General features: G+C 41.9%; 1 long non-coding RNA gene across 1 annotated transcript; it reads left to right on the top strand.

Moving 5' to 3' along the window:
* Nucleotides 1–8,436: 8,436 nt before the first annotated feature.
* Nucleotides 8,437–18,308, top strand: LOC139678611 (uncharacterized). Its single transcript, XR_011699053.1, has 3 exons — nucleotides 8,437–8,542; nucleotides 15,314–15,514; nucleotides 17,362–18,308. It is a non-coding gene; the product is annotated as an uncharacterized lncRNA (long non-coding RNA).
* Nucleotides 18,309–20,663: the final 2,355 nt, after the last annotated feature.

Below are 20,663 nucleotides of genomic sequence, written 5' to 3'. Positions count from 1 at the left end.
AATACTGCAGCTTAACAAACTCCTAAGACTTGACAACAACAAATTTTCTCCTGAAAATTGCCCATCAGTTTGCCTACAGCAGCTATGAATGCTGGGAAAACAGTGGAACAGAGAAGGGCTCAGGGCTACACAATGAAATAAATCAGGCTGAGGGACAGGGGCATTGCCTCCCGCACAGTGGGACTGGGGCTTACAGACAGCGAGTTTGGAGATAGCAATGAATTTGTGCCCTGAGGGGTATGTTGGCCCTTAAGGGGTTTATCAAAGCTCCACACTACTTTGTATTAGAGCTGGTCTTTTAGCCCTGAGGCTGAGCTTGGGCTGCTTGAGCCTCCAGCAACACCCCTCCAGTTTGCCCACGACTGTAAATCATTGGGCTTATTAGTTGGAGCTGTCTCTCTTATATTAGTGTCATTTTAGCTTGTCCTGTCCTGTGGCAGGTATCCACGGTTGTTTGGCTGAGTATGACTGATGTCTTCTCTAATTCATGTCATATGTCAAGAAGAGAAAAGCTGGAGGAAGAGGGAGCTGCCCTTGGCCAGCACAGAAGCTGGAGCTGGTTTGCTGCTGGTGCCGCAGGCTTGGGAGAGAAGGGCTGGGACCCATACCTGAGCACCTCTGAGGTGAGCACAGCAGTAAAACTTCTGTTGGTCATATATTGATGGTATAGTTTTGCTGTGGGTTTTGTTTTTAGCAGCTTGTGCAGAAGGTGAGCGGGAGCTGAACATGAAATGAAGATGATTTGGTCTGTCAGAAATATGGACTGTTTTTTTCTCTGCTGTTGGGATATGTTGTTGACATTTCACAGATGGTCAGGAGACAAAGCTTGGGATGGCTGTGGCTGGTCATCTCTGCCCCATGCCTGGGTGACGTTGACAAAATCTTCGCCAGCGAAATCTTCCAGCACATACGGACCAGCACTGACAACATCAAGTGAGAGAGACCGAAAGCATATGTGCAGAGACTTGGCAGTTTGTAACTGAAGCATGTACAGGCAAGTATTTAATTAATCAGACATGTTTTCTGGGCAGCCAGGACTGGCAGGAGGGTCACCTAACCCCCCAAACTTCAGTCCTAAATCCCCTTTTCTTTTCTGCCTTTCAAGTCTTTTATCTTTTCATTCTGAAAGATGTGAGATTGCAGCACAGCCTTTATGCTTTCTTCCTTTTTTTCCTTACACACAAGATATATATAAAAATATATATAATTTATAGATAACGTATACATAAAATAATATTCTGTCTAAATACACGCAGACACACACAAAGCATGTTGCAGAGCCTGTGGGAAATACTGTCTGCAATGGAGTTTGCTAATTATAGGAGCTCTAATGGTAGCCTCCCCCCACCCTTCCCGATAGTAACAGAGATCAAAACCTTTTTTGTTTAAAATATTTACTGTACAGCTTGCAAAGCTTTAATCAACGTAACATGACGTTTCCTTGCAGCAGCCGAGTAATAAATATGCAATTAATAGGGAATTGAAATACACCCATTAGCTGTTTGCAGAGGCTCCACTTCCCCACTATAAAAATGCTTTCAGAGCATTTAATGCTCTGCCTACAGTCAGCTGTGCCACCAGAGCACGGAGAGCCAGGCAATCCCCCTGCCTTTCAGTGGGGAGTAGGATGAAGGGTTTCAGAGCAGCTTTGCAAAGTTTGCTGTGGGAATCACTCTTGCTTCTGCTTTGGCGGCTGTGACAAACCTGGGTGACATGGGTGGACAGTGAGGCGACAGCTCCACTCACGATTTAACTCTCTCCCACTTCGGAATTGGGCTTTTGAGGCTGTTGGTTTTGCTTCAGTAAGTGTGATTCTGCACGACTCACAGGTCCAGGAATGTTCTTTTCCAGTGACTTTGTACTTGCCTAGTGCAGGGCCAGCAGCAGGGAGCAGGATTCTGTACATTCTGGAGCCACAGCAGGGCTTCTCTTGAGCTGGGGTACCCCTTGGACAGCCCAGCTCCATGGGCTGTAGCTCCATGGGCTGTAGCTGCGACAGTGTTCATTCTGCAATGGCCCACTGACCAAGTTAGTTTGTGTTTTCTGCAATTTATAAGCTGCTTTTTAAAAAGTTAGCTTTCCACCATAGTTGTACCACTTTCCTGGCTCTGTCTTGGGCAGCAGGAGACAGCACAGAGGTGGCTTGAAGACCATTGATACAAAGTGGCAAAATGTACACAGCATAACCACCCACTTAAGGGTTTTCTCCAAACTCTTGTCCCACAACTAAAGCCACAGTGTGAGACGAAGGATTGAGATGAAGCAACAGCCCAGCTTTGCTCAACAAGCTTCTCCTCACTGTGGCTGACCATGTCCCCTGTGGCCACCTTGCTCAGCACTGCTCCAGATTGGGTTGAGTGATGCCCAGGAGGGTGTTGGGGCACTGGAGCTCATGGAGCTGCTCTGTACACAGCCAGAGCACCAGCCAGATGCCGCTTCCCAGCAAAGCCTCCCCATCGCATGGGGAGGAGGCGGCGCAGAGCCTTGTGCCTCCCAGCTAAGCATTAGTGAAGCTTTTTAATCTCTCACTGTGGGATTTCTTTTTTGCTTCAGCATCGCACCATAAAGTATTTCAGACAAGGTGACATTTTCCATCTGCATAAAGTGCTTGCAAACAGTGTGAATTTAACTTTTATTGGCCTGATTTAGGGGTATGGGACTGTGCATAAGTCATGGTCTCTCAACCTATAGCCCTGCACTTTAAGTGATGAATTAGTCAGTAAAATAAACAGGGCATTATCTAGCTGTACACACGTCTGCATCTTCCAAGGAAAATTAAACCGGGTTTGAACGTACAAAAGCTAATGATGGTGAAATCAGCTTGGCTATAAATTAACCAAAACTCAAAAGTAATCCCAAACTTTCTGAGAGTTTGAAATTGCTCTGCTCCTGGAGCAGAAAGCTTAATAGGTATGGGGTCAGTGGGTGACCATGCTGAATGGCTGCATGGCTGTCTCTGTGCCACTCTGTCTGTCCATCTGTCTGTCACGGTGTTCATCACTCCCCATGAGGTTTGAGCAGTGACAGGGGGAGATACTGATGTTACAGCAGTTCCCATTCCCATCCCCATGTGCTGAGGGAAAGAGTGATCCATCAGTTACCATCTGCAGCGATCGACAGATGTTGATGTCTTAATGGCAACCACCATACCTGCAGCTGGGGTGTGATGGAATACTGATAGAGACATTAGTACCCAGGCTGGCAATGTGATTTTATATTTCATTTAACCCAGAACACAACACACTGCAATGTATACATTTGTAACTGCTCCCTTGATGGTCTCTCTGGAGTATTATAAAGATTTATCATGTAGTGTTTGGTCAATACTAAATACCATGAAATGTCAGTAGAGCAGTTCTTGGGATTGCTTGAGCAGTAAATAACAGAATCCTACAATATCCAAAAAGAAATGAGCAGGTGAGCAAGTAACCTTAGAGAAACAAAATGAAAAAACCACAATCCCTAACCTTTAGGAAAAAAACAAAGCAGGAAGGATTTTATTAAGTCATCCTGACTTTTAATAAGGTATATGAATATTTGTCATTTAGATGTGTTGAAAAGCCATTTAGATCTAGAAATGCTGCACCATAGATATTTGGAGTCAGGCACCACATCAAGTTTTCTCTCTTTCTACCCCCATGAAATCCCTGCACCTCCTGCTTTGTGACCCTGTGGCAGCAGCTGTCTTAGGGTTAGTGAGATGGCATGAGTATCCTCTGCATCCTCCTCTCCAGAAACCTGCCTGAAAAATTAGCAGCTGTTTCGTGGGAAGTGGGGTGGCCACCCCTTCCCAGTGCTGACAGGTTCCCGTCTAATCCCTCCTCAGCTAATGATGGGGATTGTTCTGAGAAAACCTTCCAGGATTTTTTTTTACAGGTCAGAAATTGGCTACTACTTAAACATATGTTCCTCTTTCCCTGTCTCTGACTTGCAGAATAGCTGCTAACTAACCAAAAGACAACATGGTGAGCCAAGGCTATTAGTGAATAATAATGCCATTTGCAGGCAGCAAAGGCTGAGAGGCTTCCAGAGCAGTTAGCAGTCTGCAGGCATCTCCCAGAAATGCATGAGCAGAGCTCCTGTGCATCAGCCAAAGAGCAATTATTCTTGGAAAGCACGTCTGCCTCATGCTTTAAAACCTTTTCTAGTGTCTTGACTTTAAAAAAATAAATGTGCTGAAAGAAAGCAGAGAAACTAGAGAAAAGGACTTTATATGCTATGAATGAACATGCCTGCAAGTGTGGGCACCCTCCAGCTCCATGCTGGGTGCCCCACAGCAGTGACAGCCAGATGGGGTGAATCCAGGATGAGCAGCCCGCTCTGGCCTTCCCAACAGAAGAGACAGAGGCAGCAGGCAAAGGTCCTCAAAAACGGCATTTTTACAATGAACTTCAGTCAAGCAGTTTTGTTTGTTGTGGACTTTTTTATTTTCTTTTTCCTTTTGGCTTTCGTGTGTTTTTTTCCCCCAAACACCTCATTTGTAGCAGAAGATTATATTCCTAACGGGGTCTTTTTGAGTGCAGTATTGTACACAGTTCTGCTCTTTAAAGAACTAGCATGGATCCTAACAGCTCTCCAGGCAGGAAATCTGGTGGGAACTCTGCTTTCCTGCTTACTGATCTATCGCTGAATCCAGTGATCCCACTGAGCCCATCAGTGCAGTGCCTTGGTAGCAAGTAATGACACAGGGAGCCACCAAAGGACTGTTTTATGGTCCAAACTTGTTAACTTCAGAGAATTGTTCTTTTGCAACATTATTATATTTTTTGGCAAATCACCGAAATGTTTGCTAGTTTATGCCACAATTTTATTTAACCGCTGTGGTGCTATATTTTCCCTTTAAATTACATATTTCTGTTCCTACATGAGACTTATTGTCAACATTTGTGTATGTATGCTGTTACATCTTCTATTTTTTTTTGGTTCACTTATTTTAATTATGCATTTTAAGTACATTGTTTTATGACATCACTTGTTAATTGTTCTATTATTACTCTATTCCTCTGCTGCTCTGCAGAGTGCAGTAACCTTGAAGTGCTGTAGGAGCATCCCACAGTGGAGAGAAAAATGGTCTAAAGACCTAAAGTTGCATTACAGACAGTTCTGTGCTATTTTATTACATCTTGTTTGACAAATAATTGGTAAGAAATTATCTTTTTTCTCAGTATTGCAAGAGCTATTGCAGTTTGCCACTGAGCCCTGCCAGGTGATGCCCGCTGCTTCTGAATGGACTGAGCCCATGGCACAGCCACCAGCCCAGGAGCAGGTGACACTGTGATTTCCATGGATCATGAATGGCAGAACACGTGGGGTTACTTGGTGTCATGGCATTCTTGTAACTTCCAGGACTTCATGGCACCACAGACATCAGCGTGGGGACTGCACTAGCAGTCAGCTGGTCTGAGAAGGTGCAGGTTAATGGAGGTGCATTTAGCCATCATTTCTTAGCTTCCTAAGCAGACCTGCTGTAAGAAGTCCATGCTCCTCTTTAATTTACTACTACACCAACTTACTTACCACAATCTTGCTTCCCACTTCATCTTGGCTTTAGGATGTCAGCTCCCCATTACCTTTGGCATCTTCAAGGAGGAGTTAGAGCCTGTGGGCTGCATCTCCTGCCGTCAGCCCCACCTGAATTTCAGAAGACATAATTAAAACCAGCCCAAACTCCAAGTGATGCAGCTGCAGTTAGTTACAGGTGTGATGCTGACCACTTATCTGTGGATGCAGAAGCAGTCAGGTGCACACATTTTGACAGATGGATGAAAGGTGTCTTGTGGTCTGCAGATGCAGATCTATCGAGTGGCTCACTTTCAGCTTGGAAAGATAATGTCCCGTGTCCTCTTTGGCAGGAAAAGGACTGGCACTCACCCTGTGTTGCCTGAGCAGCTGGCCAGTGCAGACAAAGGCAGCACTGCCCAGCAGTGTGTGCAGGTTGATGTTAGGGCAGTTGGATTTTAAGTAACTCCCATTCATTTTTGGGAGACTAAAAAGAGTGATGAGAAATTCCTCTCATATGCTGAGCACAAAGCTGTGTGAGACACGTCCTCCATGTAGCTGTACAAATCTTCTATCATCATTTTTATCAAACAAAGCCAAAGACAGCCTGGAAGCTGGTTTATAACACTAAACTGTTCATTAGGTAGCTCAGACAAAGCATGCCAGGTGCTCCACGGCATGTCCAGGTACAAAACAGTTTCATCTGCAAGTCCATACTGTTTACTAATTTGTAAGGGATGTGTGAGTTGGTGGCTCATGTTTCTGTTAGGAATGCAACAGTTTGCGATGCATTTATAACAAAAACCTGGAAAAGAACTGAAGATGCTGAGATTCCCCATATATCGCTGCAGTTTTTCACTTGTTTTACAGTAATTTGATGCTGCCTGAACACAGTAGTCGACCTTTTTTTTAACTCCTGCTTGCAGGGTAGAACAGCAGGGATGATAAACCTTATGCTTTAGTTCAGAAATAGCACACATCAGTGAGAGCGACCAGGGTTGCACCACAGGAGAGAGGGGGTTGTGGCAGCTCAAAGCAGTACTGATTACTGAGGTTTATTATATATACAAGAAAACCATATTGCCTGCCAGAAAAATTGCATGTTGGCCAAAAGGACTGTTTAGGCTTTGTTTGCTTTCAAACTCTGGCTCATATCTAGTTGTATCTCCTTTTTCTCCTGCAAAGTGTGTTCATTTTAGAGCTCTGAATTACTCAGAGTCCTCAGAACCTGAAATGGAGACTTTCATGATGATTGTGATGGTCCTGCTCTATCTGGAGTTGTCCGTGGCTGGAGTCTGTGTCAGTTGAACACATGTTTAGGTTACTGTTCCCTCCTAAAGGCAAAACTGACGTCTCACAATACCCCGAGTATAAAGAAACCAGTGAAATAACTGCTTGAGGTGGAAAGGGGAACACATTGAGTGTGTGAAGGGGAAATCTCACTCTGGCCAACTGGAAACTGCATTTGTGCCCTAAGCTGAGGAACAAAGAATCAAGAGTAGCAGTGACCTTGCATCCTGTGCAGCCTTGCGGTGCTTGGGCTGTTAAGGACCAGCTTTGTTCTTGGGACAACATAGTTGTGGGGAAAGGTAAAAATAAACTACAGAGAAAAATAATACAGAAAAACTAGCACAGGATGAAAGCAGTACTCAAAGTCATCTGGGTGCTGAATAGCATCTGCTTTTGTGTATACAGGAGGAAACACAGCATGAGAAATGGCTCTGAAGCCACGCTGGATGTTTATTGCACAGATAGGACTGGGGCAAATGAGAACATCACTTTTTCAGCAGGCTATGTGCAATGTGGGTGACTTGTGGTGACCACAGACCTCAAGAACAGTGGGCAAGCACCTTCCTTCAAGTAAATCGTTATAATCTCTTTCCAAAACCGTGAAGCCCAACCTTAGAGATCACAGGGATTTTGCCTGATTAAAGACCAGAATAAATTTAGAGGCCAGGTTGTCTGGCTGTTGTAGCAGCAAATGTGGGAAGAAGAGCCTTGGGCTATTTTCCTTGACATGGGAAAGTTACATGACAGATCATTTGATGTGTTGATTCTATTTTTTAAACATTGCCTAGCACAGACGCCATTGCTGGCTGCAGCTCAGGCAGCCATCAGCTCTGCCCTGCACAGTCCAACACTTCTGCCTTCTAGGGCAGGAGCTGTGCCCAGATCCTGTGTGCTGGCAAGGACTGTGCTCTCACATGGGCAGGAGTATCTTCTCTCAGGTGTATTCCCCACATTCAGCACAAGCCAATAATAATCCCTGTGCTCCTCCATAAACTATTTACATGAGCACAGTCAGCCTTTGGCACAGCTTCCTGCTAGTGCTGTAACAGCAATGGCCCTCCCATGATGACTGCGCTGCCATCAGCTAAAGCTGCTCCACAAATTATCTCACCTGGCTCACAGTCTTCAACTCATCTACTTAGGGGTCAGCAGTGAATAGTCCTTCAAGACACATGGCCCCAGATGGCCCTGAAATCCTTATGTCATGTTCTAGAGGAAATATCAAATTCCTTTTGCTTGTCACATTAAATGGAAGATTCCCCCGGAGCATCACTGGCTCTGGGACTCATTGGCATGGGTGACACCTTGGAGGGCACCTTTCATGCTGGGGATCTTTACTGAGCTCTTGGTGCATTTCATACGCATGAAAGGAGACACTCTGAGGAAGGAGTTTCTTGGGAGACTTGAAGTGGCATTTGGCTGGTGGGATCTCTCTTACTTGTGCTAGTGTGTGAGAACAAAAATGAACCCAACTCTCAGGTCCTGGGAAGAAGTATGCTCAGGAACAGGAAAAAAGAGAAAATTGTACTTTCTGCTTTGTTTTTGATTTTTCAAACAGTTTTAAAAGCAAAAGCAATCCTAAACCTTCAAGGCTGAATCTTTTGTTTTGTCAGATTTTCAACACCAGCACATCGGAGCTGTGGACAGACCTTTAAAATTACACAAAAGGGTAGCAGAGACAGCTGAGAATCTTCCACTTGGAAGAATTCTCCAATCTGAACTTCCTGACAGAGACAATGGGAGACGGCAGATGGTAGGTGGCATTTTGTTTATCAAAACAAGGACTCTGGGATCTCTTGAGGTACTGGAAAAACTATACAGCTGCAGTGAGAAATGGTGTGCACTTACCAGCTACTTCCTCTGAACTAAAAACTTCTGTTTGGTGCAGTTTGGAGAAAATATGAATTTATCCAAGGAGAATGAATAGGAAAGGCATCAGTCTTATTCTGGGTTTGGAGGTGAGGTCACCAGGGCTACTCTTACCATCACCAGGAAGCCCAGAGTTCGGAGCCCAGAAACCAGCACTGAGGGTTGAAAAGGCATCCATGCCAGGAGGTGGCATCAGCCCCACTGAGAACTTCAGTTCCAGTCATTTTAGACCCCACTTCTTGATGTGCTTTCCTTCCATTTAAGCCTGTGGCATCCAGAAAGTGATTGGTATGCTCTCATATTCTGTCTTTATTATCTAAAATATTCAGAGACTATTTGACTGGAGAGGCTGTAGGCCTGTTGGGTTGTTTTTTTCCACACCTGAATATTGCCTGGTTTGATAAGAAATGTATGTTTTCTAGCATTTCTAAATGCCTAAAACTATCCCAGTTATGGCACAGAAAGGGCAATTAATCCAATTTATTCCTTGCATGCTTCAAACTCCCAAATAACTGGGGTAGCCACAGCAGAAAGATGAGGTGCAGAAGATGCAATACAGGTGTAGCACCCTCATGAGAGCTACCTAAAAACTGGAGGTAAATGCCTGTCACAAAGAGTAGTTGAATTAACAGGGGCTTCCCTTACAGTCATGCAGTTTTTGGCTGGTTTCCTCAGTGGAAAGCACTGATATTGTTAGGTAAATACCAAATTACTCTACATACCAAATCAGATATGTACCCAAACAGGTGTGGTCATTATGCCACTGGGGCAAAGCCAGAGCAGCTTTTGGTATGAAAGTGGAGATAAATTGGAATAAAAAAAGGTATGGGAAGAGAACTGGAACCTTAATGTTGCTTTTTCTTTCAAACTGATCTGTACACATGTCACACAGTTGGATGTATGAATAGTAAATTATTCTATTCATTTCTTACTCTTGATGAACAGTAAATTAGTCTAATAACATTTACTGTTCAATTCATTGATTGTCAGAGGGAGATTAGAGGCAAATAGCTTTTAAGTCTTTCCAGCTGCAAACATTAGAGTTGTCTAAAGTTATGAATTTTGACTGTAATTAGCTGCAGCTCTGCAGCATCCCCACCCCAGCTCCATCCCCACTGTGCAGGCACACCCCCAGCCCCTGCCCAGCCCTGCTTCTGCCAGCCCGTGCTGTTTCTCTGGTAGCAGGGATTCCAAAGGATCAATTCAGCTAGGTGAGCTCTTGCAGCAACTTTGAAAAAGCAGGTAGCAAAAATAAGGGTTTTTTTTAAAAATACATTTACTGAAATGGCTTAACAGTGCTGCACAGCAAGAATGCTGGAGAGTGAATAAACCTGAGAGCTGTGAGGCTGAGGGGGTGTAGGGGAATGTGTGTGTAAAGTCAGGCTCTGCCACGGCATGAAAAGCCTCACTGTTCTGTGTCTGGAGGGTCTGAAGTGCTCTTACACAGGAGGACTTCACTGAAGTTGCCGTACCGACACCAGTGGAATACAAGTGTGTGAGGGAGGAGAACAAGGCCCATAAACCAGCAGACGAGTCAAGTGAATTTAAGACGGATGCCTGCCTTGTACCCGGTGTGCCTCCTCTTTGTCATCCTCCTGCCTGTGGCACCAGCGCGGCTCTGGGATTCAGTCCTATCAGTAAGAAGGTGCTGCTGGCTATTTAACAGACATAGAATTACTTGTAGCCAAAGGAAACCATAAACAGTAGAATCACTTCAAACCCTGCCACAGCTTGGAGATGTTTATTACCTTTATCTACACCCTCACCCCCCTTTTCTTTCACAAGACTAAAGAAGTAAATAAAAGTAGCATTTTCTTGGTATGCTAGTGAGGTTTTACCTCTGTTAAAGACATGTTGGGCTCACTGCAAGCTGCAGGTAGGCTGAGACACAGGTGCTTTGGGGCAATCATCCTCCTGCCAGCACCAGAGCCTTGCTCAATCATAGAATCCTAGAATGATTTGGATTGAAAGGGACCTTAAAGATTATCTTGTTCCAACTCCCCTTCCATGGGCCGGGACATCTTTCATTAGGCCAGGTTGCTCGAAGCTTCGTCCAACCTGTCCTTGAACACTTCCAGGGATGGGACATCCACAACTTCTCTGGGCAACCTGTGCCTGAGCCTCACCATCCTCACAAGGAAGAATTTCTGGCTAATATCTAATTTAAACCTCCTCTCTTTCAGTTAAAGAGGGTTATTCCTTGTATGACCTCCCAAGGGAGTAATTCCCCCTGGTCCTGTCACTCTAGGTCCTTGTAAAAAGTCCACCTCCAGCTGTTTTGTAGCCCCCTTAGGTACAGAGATGGGCTTTAAGGTCTCTCTAAGGGATTAGCCTGTGTATCCAGCACTGCTGCTGTATGCTCGAGCAGAACGAGATGCTGCTGGGGAAAGCTCAGGTGAGGTTCCTGGCAGAGCAGCTCCTGGATCCTGGCACAGTGGGGCTGACATGGATATCCATCCAGCCCTGGTGCAGGGATAGGTGGGTCAGCTGAGGGCACGAACAGCCGCTGGGGCCGCTGGGGCTGGTTCGGCTGCTGAAGCTTCTACTTTCTAAAAATGTGGGCTGTAACAGCAATAAAATGCCACTCACCATATTTCAGGGAAATTTGTTTCCATCAGGAAATGGAAATCTGTTAAAACTCCCTGTGTGCAAATAGTGGATTTTTGGTGGAATATTCCACTGGGAAATCTGAAAAGGCATTTCATTGACTTGGAACACGTCAGGTTTGGTCTATATTTAGTTCCAGGCTCACCTAGGCTGTCGGTGTTTTCTGTGAGCATTCTCCATTTCCAGGGGCATGGTGTTGGCCTTGCTGAGGCTGACTCATTGCAAGGGTTTGGGAATGATGGAAGGGGAGTACAGGGTGAGGAAGCTGAGAAGAATAGGACCACGACTCCTGCAAAAGCAAACAATACCTCAGCTGCAGACAGGGATTAATGTCAAAGCAAGATCTTATTAAAGACAAGGCTTCTAATTTAAATTTCCCTGAGTATTTGCTCATTTCTTTTTTTGCTTCCTCTCCTTCCCGTAGAACGACCCACAGTAATGACAAAATATCAGAACTTGGGGGAACTAGAGTTGTGATTGTTTGGATGGGGTTGATTTTAAAAGCTTTACTGTTTATGCCTTTCTTATCCTGAGGTTTTCAAATAGAAATATACACACACCTTAACAACAAAAGGCTGTAATTACTGCATCGTCACCAGATAAAACTGTACTAAAAATAAATAAATGCTGCAGTTTAGCATGATTCAGTAGGCAGGGTCCTTATTATTCTTCTGCCATTGAAAGGAAGATTCAATTTTAGCATAATACACTCCATCTCTGTAGCCTCCCTCATTTGTTTGGGGCTTCTTTCAGAGCTTCTATCTGCTCACAAATGCAAAGGGTTAAGAGTAACCATGGGTATGAGTGTTGTGGTCACTGATGCATGTTTTTAAGTAGCAGGACACAGTGAAGAATCTTGGTTTAAGTGTAATAGAAGTGAGGTCCCGATTTGTTAATGAGGAGCATTGTCTGCTGCAGACACTAATTTCACTACAGGGTGCAGTCTTCAAACTTTTCATTCTAATTAGAATGCATTTCCATATTCTTTATCAATTTCTTCCCTTATTGAAATCTGCTCAAATGACCTTTTTTTCTTCACTTATGACTCATCCAAAGATTTTTATTTTTCCCAAAACAATCATTCAGATGCAACCGCATTTTTCCAGTAAACACGTTAAAAAATAAATGACCTTGCCAACTCATGCCTACACAGTGGGAGAAGGGCATTAGCAGTGCAGAGGCAGCTACTAATAATACATGGGAAAATTAAGTGTGGAAGAAGACCATCTTCTTCTAATTCCTTGAGCATTTAATTTCCAAATGCCCTGCAGTGGAATGTGTCTCAAGTAGGAGCTTAACAGCTACCAATGGAGTTCCAGCAGTGGGAAAACAAGTCCCAACAGAAACAGGGGCATTTTACGCACAGAGGAAAATAGGTTATCTGCTAAGGAGGCTTTTTTTTATCATTATTTCCTTCAGTCCTACACAGCTGTGTCCAGTTCCAATTTCTATAATAAAGTAAATTATTAACTCAAGTTGACGAATTGGTTGGTGTTGGTAATAGGCTTTCAAAATGATTAGTGATATATACTCATTACCCAAATTAAAAAGCCATATTAAAAATAAAGAGAGGAAATGTAGCAGCATTATCAAAGTAATAATTTCTATTTAGTGAATATCTTTCCTGAACTTTGGCAAATGTTGAATTATGCAAGACAAACACTAATCTGAAAGCATTCTAATTAATGATGGTATTTCTTTGCTATCAAATTAAAACCAACATGTTCACAGTGCATCTGACTTAAATGTTATCACAAGTCTTTCACACTTTGAGGAAAATTGTTGATGTGTTTGAAAATATTACACCTATACCCAAGTTACCATGCTTGAGCCATGGTCTTCCCTTGAAGAATGATTGCTAATGAGAAACACTTATATAATTCAACTTTCACCCAAATACTTGTTTTGTTATTCAACCATCTCAGGGATAATAATAATAATAACAACTATAATAACAATCAAAACAAAACCCAGAGATGAGTATCTTGACTTCAATTAATCACAGTGCTTTGTAATCCAGGGCTTTCTATGGTTTTCACCAACTAGCAGAATCAAACAGTTGCTTTCACTTTAAAGATGCTTTATAGATGAAAACACATTTACAAAACTTCTTTCAGAATAAAACAATAATCAGTCAGCTAATTAAGCACATTGTAACTGCTGAGCTTTTGAGTTAAAGACCTGTCCAGGCTGCAAAATCATTTTTACTTTGTTATTATATGCAGGAAGCTAATAAAAATATAATTTTGAAAAAAATCACATTAGTGATTTGCCAGAGTGAATGTAGATGTCAAAAATGCTAATGCAGAGAAGCTGTCAGGAGTTTAAATAGATTTTTCAGTGACTTGCCGTTCTTAATTATAGCTCAGCACCCTGTACAGGTTAAAAATGCCGGGTTCCTTCGAAACAAACTATGAGCTCCTTACCATCTCATCAAATTCTCCTTCTCCTCCTTTCAAATGGATCAATCAGATGCCAACACATAACATTTTTCATTTACATCTTTTCTTAAGCTTCCTTATCCACTGCAATTATATTTTTACCCAAACCTATCCTGAAGGGGATAGAAAAGATTTCATGGAGGAAGCATAATTGGCAATTGAGCTTGCTCTTTCGTGGGCTTCCTTTTATGAGAAAAGATAACGTTTTGTGTGGTAGAAATTCAGCACTTAAATTAGGGTGTATGCTGGCTACTTAGTTAAATAATCTAGAATAATCAGGTCAGGAGGGAATAGCATATAGCTTTCACTTAACATTTTGTATTAATTTTTCAGATAATGTAATTCCACATACTAACCAGGCATTCAAGAGTGCATCAAAAAAGTGCTACGAACTGGAGGATTGACAAGTTGCTAATCCAATCCTCTGACAGACACAGGGCATCATGTAAAAGAGATCCTTTGTTCTTTAAGAGCTGATTGAGTTCCATTAGTATCCATATTCAGAGCCCTGGGCACAATATTAATGCTAATACTGTTGTTACGGAGACGGAAAGCCGTTAAGAATGAACAATAATCAGCTCACAATATCATTGGACATATTTATGCAGCTTGTAGAGGGGTGAGATCCGATAGCTCTAAACCTTTCTAAAGAGAAAACGAAAATCCAATTAACATCTTCTGTGTAAACCTCTTCGGCTACTTTCACTGGAGATGACCTTGGGCAGCTGGGTTGCAATTTTGCCAAAACCTCAATTATGTCTTTCATTCAGTGATGTTGTTGGGTTTTGCCCAAACAGAAGGCCTGGCCCTGCAGCCCGCCCCTCATGCTGGGTGAGAGTTGCTCACACAAGTTACCTCAGCAGCCTTTGGCAGGTTCTGCGCCAAGCCACGACACAGACAGGCAGCAACCAGGCTTTGGGATTTACACGTCTGTGGGGATGTTCAAGCCAACTGGCAAAAAAATCTCCTTTTCTCTCCCTCTCTCTCTCACCTCCTATAAAAAACCCAGATTGGAGTGTAGAATAGTTTAGATTAGCAGGGATTTAAAGATCATCTGGTTCCAAGCCCCAGCCATGGGCTGGGATGCCACCTGACATGGCTGTTCTGGGTAAGATTGATGGTGAGACCTGGCAAGTGGTTAATCATATTGTGCTGATGGAGGATATGGTGAGGGGAGGAGATGCTCCATGTGCCCCTGTGCAGGACTCCTCTCCAGCCCAAGGTGGAATGGCAGAGCAGACATTGCAGCCCAGTTCCCTGGACTCGGTAACCTAGCCTATGTTCAAAGGAAAATCTGCTCATTTGGAACAAAATTTCCTACAGTCAGTTTGAATCAAACCTAGAAAAGCCCTAATTATGAACAAAATTTAGCCTGAAGGGAAAAAAATGTTTTTCTTTGGGGCAGGATATGAATTTACCTGCAATCATTGTCCAAGGTAGGGTGATGAAGCACCTGCCATGATAGAACTCTCAAAGAATTATTTTTATGTATTTTACTGTACTGTCCATTTAATGTTGTTCATTAAGCCAGTAAGCAAGCATGTTTTCACAGCCTGCCTTCCCTATCTCTTTTGTTTTTGACAAACAACCTACAATTAAACTAGAAGATATTGCATGACAGTGAACCCTCATCCTGGTGGTCACAAGGCTTGAGGCTTCCATAGGCAACATCCTCCATCACAAGGCCTGGTCCTAATCACACTAGCAGGACTCTGAAAGGAGAGAGGATCTCGATGGAAAGAAGGACATTCCAGCTTCTGGACATAAAGCTTTTCCTTCTTGTGACTGTGCAATCCACCAGAAAAGAGGTAAAAGGCTTGTTATGTACTAATGCCACTGAGATGTTCAACATGAGTGTAAGTTGTCTCCAACCCGAATCTTTGTTGCAGCTGCTGTCAACACCACAAGTGAAGATCCCAAAATATAAAGCATTTTGAACTCTTTCTTTTCATTTTCTTTTCATTATACCAGGACGATACTGCCTTATCTCAAAGACACACTTGCATATTTGCACTCTATAATGGAGAAACAGCACTACATACAGGTCCCTAAAAGTAAACACCAAACTTTCTAAATCTTGCATATAATTAGGAAGATTCCTTTGGATTTATTATTTTTTTCCTAAAGCTGTTACTGCTTGATTTGGCTGTCATCTGTGTCATTTCTATGGAAAGATTTTCTGTGTTAAAAAGGGAAAATCAGAGCAGCAAGCTAATAACTTGTTACAACAGGAAGGTTTAAGGAAGAAACTAATGAAGCAGAGCTGCTGACAGCAGTGTGAGGGCTTTACCTCTTCCTTAAATGCAACCAGACAGGATCACCCTTAGTTTTAGAGGGTCTGTCTTGGAACGAACGAGCACAAACCTTGGACCTGATGGACACAAACATCCTTCAGACTGCAAAGGAAACAGCTTCCCCATAAACATTCCCAGCCCAAGACCAACAAAATAAATTTGGTCTCAACTTTATAATTTTGATTTGATTTCCTAGTATATTAATTTTGGCCATTCAATCTCACTGATTTGTCCATCTCAGCTGTGACCTTGATTTGATTGCTTAATTGGCTTAATAAAGCCTAGATGCATTAGCTCTGTAATGCACTTGCTTATTCTTTCTTGTAAGATCTATAAAAATAAGAAGAAATTATTTTACAATAAATGGTAGCGACGCTTAGAAATCCCAGGGCAAAGATAATTTCAGGTGTGTGGACCTCAATCTTGCCTTTTTCAGATCTGTCAATGTTTGAACGTTGACGTGTGCCCTTCAGTGCAACTTTCTAGTTTGAGATCACTGTCCAGTAACTGCTTGGCTGAGGCATGAGTTCTCATTTTTTTCTCAGATGACTGCTGTGGGGGCTGTTTCTTCTGGTAGAAGCAGAGTAAGGAGCAGCTGGTGGCAATACCCTCTGCAGAGAATGTAAAACTTTTTCACATGGTTCACTATCATCATTATACCTGACTGAACCCAGCCTTTGGTGCTGCTGTGATTTTAAGAATGCTGATGCAATGCAGTGGCATTTCTGAGTTTGCTTCATTTGCATTTAAACAATCAAGAGTTTTAATTAAAATGCATAAATGAATCATGCACTAGAAGCCCTATCTCCCATGTTATTTATTTTTTATATTAAACCTTCAATTTGATGGATAAGTACTGCCATTGGTCATTTCTGCTAAAATGATCCCATCAGAAGTGAAATATTTGACAAATCTGATGTTAAATTTTTCATCCCTAGCTTTCAGCACTTGTGGCCCACGAGATAAATAGTATGTCTCACACTTTTGATCTATTCTTTGAAGCTCTCTGGGACCAGTACTCTGTTAAAGAGGGAGAGGTATAGGTCAAAGGATGGTTTGAGATCCAAACAGTGCTCTCCTTATGGCTTTTTTATACTGGCCAGCACATCCACAGCAACGATTGCCCTTTACTACTTCCATGTCTTCCATCTGTAACAACTATCACTTCTTTCTCTAAAGTGACAGAATGTGGGGGTTTGGCACTGACCTGTTGATGAAACAGAAAGAAATGTGGACTTTCTCCCAAGTAAAACCCATTTTTAAATGCTTTATCATCATCATCATCATCATCATCAATCATCATCATCATCATCATCATTATTAACATTATTATAATTATTACTATTTTTACCCTATGACAGTGGTATCACAGTAGTTCCTGCTACTTCCAGAACACACTACTTTGCAGCATGGCACTGAAATTTAACTTCAAGGAAAGTGATTTGTCCCAAGAACTGCATCCTATAGAGAATAAAGCAAAAAACACACTCTGCTGGTAGCTTCTCTCAGAGGATTACTGTAAAACTAAGCTAATAACAATGCAACATTCCTTCAAAAACTGAAATCTCGCTCACATGCTAAGAAGCTATAAGAGTAACAGCATCATCTGGTGGCTTCTGACACAAAGAATGGATTAATTGATTTTTATTTTGTTCTACTTTCATTTAAATTCCGCATCTCTCAGGTGAGGCCGGGTCCTGAAGGAATGTGTGAGAGCAAAAACAGACGGAAAAGGATAAAAATGAGAGAAGGCAATAATGAAATCCTCAGTTACACTGAAACATTAAACTACATCTGAATATCTCAGATCTTTTTAAAAGGATTTTTTAAAGAACACTGAAAAACACCATCCTCATTGAAGTCAAGCTTCATTTACGGCAATGCCAGATGGGTTGGGATTTTCGAAGCATACATTAAGAAGAGGAACAATGCTGCTAAAGGCCTTGAACCTTAGATAAGGATTGGTGTAAACCTCCACAAAATCTTAAGACAATTCTTTTTCATCATTTCTTTTGTAAGTGCCAAATCAAACCCTTCCAACTCCTTGTGCATCTTCCTTTTGGAGTTCTTATTAATGATCCTCTTAACACTTGGAGAGGCAGTATGTAAAAATGAGATGAACATATATTAGTTTGTAAAAGAATTTCTGCTGTGAACAAGTGCTATTGTGATTGTGACTGTAAAACAAGCTAATCCACCAAAGCCTACATCTATGGTTAGTGTAGTACTAGAGGCTGAACCAGCCTGCCTGAGGTATTAAACCTCCCTGACCTAAACGGGCTGAAGTATTCCCAGAAGTGTCCAAGGTCCCCTGTAAGAAGTTTATCACAATCCAGATGAAGCATAAGGGCCACACTAGCCCTTAGAACCCAAAGTCTTCAGGATTAGTTGTTGCAAAAGCTTATTAAAAAGGCAATAAAATGAAAATTATTCCTTCTGGCTTTATTGGTGTGCAATGTCTGTTTTACATTCATACAGTTTCTGTCCTATCCTTGGCAGTTGTCTTCTTTGTTGTATTCTTACAAAGAGAGAAATATCAAAACATTAATTTAAGCTGTCACAATGGAAAGGGCTGACAGTCATATAAAGAATTATCATTGTGGCAGAGAATGGAGACAAGTTAGCTAAGGAAAATTAAAGTGACTAGCTAAACAGAACCAAACTTCTTGAAAAATCTAGGATATTGCCATGACAATTCGAATTGCTCCAACTTTTTCTTTTTGTGTTTTTCAGCACTTTCCTACACAGTCTATTATCAGTCTGATGGAGAAAAAGAAAAAGAAAGCACTTCTCACATAGTCTAGTTTTAGAGAAATATGTATTTCAAAAGAGAAGATTCATCCTGCACCAGTTTGTCCAATAAGATAAATTGCAACTAACATCAATCTTTGTAATTTCCATAATTGTAGAAGTCAGACTGACCAAGATTATAGCCTGTCTAATCCTTCTTGCTAATGCATACAATATAGAAATGCTTCTTTGTCCTCTCCAGGTCTTTTTTGCAAAACAAAAATGATTCCTTTCTAACAAACAATAAGATTCCTGTAGGTGGTGGATCAGGGTCCCAAATTGCTTTGTATATTCCTAAAAATAATTTTAAATACTTTACAAGTTAGAAAAGGAAGTGAGTGGCTACAAGAAGAAAGTAACCACTTCAGTCTTGTGTTATGCTTTTCAACTATAGCTCTCAGGACATTTTACTCTGGCTCTGATGAAAGTGAGAGCATGAGAGAAAGTCTGAAGGTGCATGTCCCTGCCCAGTAAGCCAGACCACTCCAGCCTAATTTCCTTTCTCCAGAAAAGAAAATCAACAGAATCTTTGTCATAGGACAAGTTTTCAATGCTTAGTCTAGTGCTCTGGCCTCTATCTTATGCTACCTGGGTAAGAGGGGGATGCTAAGGATTTAACATAAAGAGTTGGTGAAACTCAACATCTCATCTTTCACACAAATGTCCACTGCCTTCTAGCTGTGGTATCTGCAGTGAAAATTAAGTCAGTCAGCATTGCAGTGGCTAACAGATCAGATTACTAATGAAGCATGAGTCCACAAGATTGCTTTATATAGTCAAAATTCATAATTAATTCCCATACACATAAGCAATCACTGAGTTCGCTCAGCTAGCACATCAAAACCTGATGAAAACACCAAAGGCTGAGCAAATCAGTCTTCCCAAGGTAAATGAATGAGAGGCTTACATGACTAATGCCAGCAGGACAGAGGCACAAAACTCCCTGTGGATGTAAGGACATAAGATCCTTTCTACTTGTTCATCATCCTTACCTGTCTTTAAGCACTGTAATCCTGGAATTAGAAAAGCAGACTGTTTAGAAACCCCACAGTAGGTTGTGGATATATTCAGCTGCAGTAGGCACTCAGTTCAATCAACGCCAAGACCAATCTGCTGGGACTGCCTGCCAGAGTGGGCTGGCCAAGCCCTGGTGTGTCCTTGCAGGGTTGGACCCTCTACACGGTGAAGTCACACTTAAAACATTGGCGTAGATCATGAGACAGAAAAAAATTACCAGGGAAGGACTTCAATTGCTATTATTCTCCAAATAAATCAGATGTACATTATGAGTTGGGAAAGCAGACAAGAAAACACTTAGAAATGTAATAAATGTGAATTGCTGCAGTCACACCAAACATAGCTTCATTCCCCTAATTGTATCAATTATTTTTTATGATTGTGATCTCAAAGATGTTAAGTTTTGGTAAGAGGATGTATTTGCAAATCACTTTGATTACTATCTGTGAATAGTGTGAATGCATTTAAAAGCTTCTACATATTTGCTTTGGCCCTCTGATCCCCTGTTGCAGCATTCTGAATCAGATGGCAGAACATTAGGCACTTTAAACACTTCTACTTGAAGGATTCTGACAATCCTGGAATTACTGGGGCTAGTCAAATGAAGAGTCTTTGTCTAAACTGTCCTTTCACTGATCCCAGGGCTCTTATGACTGACTTTGCTTTTCATATTTCTGCCTCTCTCTTTCATTTTTTAATCAGATATGTTTTACTGTGAGGAAGAATTTGACCATTTACTATTGTATTCTAAGAAATAAGCCTACTAGACCAAGCATTCAAGGTAATTTCATTTCTGCAATAGGAGGTATAATTGAAGAATCATATTTTCAATGTAAGACACTATCTAAAACTAGTC

Source organism: Pithys albifrons, chromosome 14 (assembly GCF_047495875.1).
Source record: "Pithys albifrons albifrons isolate INPA30051 chromosome 14, PitAlb_v1, whole genome shotgun sequence".
In the NCBI taxonomy this organism is placed as follows: domain Eukaryota; kingdom Metazoa; phylum Chordata; class Aves; order Passeriformes; family Thamnophilidae; genus Pithys; species Pithys albifrons.
Note: the sequence above shows the minus strand (reverse complement) of the source record. Positions and strands in the feature narration are given on the sequence as shown.